The following is a 577-nucleotide window of genomic DNA, read 5'->3' as shown; positions in this document are numbered from 1 at the left end:
CATTTATAGTAGTCTCTGTCCTCTTCTAATGTCTTAATAAAGGTATCAAGCCTTGAAGGTGACTTCCCTTGCTTTATTTCAGCTTCTGTTTGTAAAATAATCTGCATGTGCAAATATGAGAGAATTCATTCACTGAAATAGAACTTTTGTAATGAATGATACTTCAGTGTAAAATGGATAAACATAGACTTCAAAATGAAGATGAAGCAGATATCTAATTAAAATAAATATCCATTTAATACTTTAAAGTAGTTTCTGAATGTCTGTATTTTCTCTTTTTTGTTATATTGCAGAATATGTCTGAATGTCCTTCTAAAACGGATCTAACAGGACAGAAAAGGACATAAAAGCTAAATGTTAATTAACTTGGAATATATCTGTTCAAGACTAAGGAGGAAAATTAAGTAGATTTGTATTGGAATATCTAATGAATTTTTAAATATGAAAGAAATTAGGCCACTACATTTAAGATCCATGAAAGGTGAATTTTTGAAATGGAAAGAAAGTAACGTGCAAATAAGTATAGTTGAAATCCAGGAAGTCACGAAGGGGCCTAAAACAGATTTTGAAGATGAAT

The sequence above is a fragment of the Gymnogyps californianus genome, chromosome 1 (assembly GCF_018139145.2).
Source record: "Gymnogyps californianus isolate 813 chromosome 1, ASM1813914v2, whole genome shotgun sequence".
NCBI lineage: Eukaryota > Metazoa > Chordata > Aves > Accipitriformes > Cathartidae > Gymnogyps > Gymnogyps californianus.
This window is presented reverse-complemented; position numbering follows the sequence as displayed.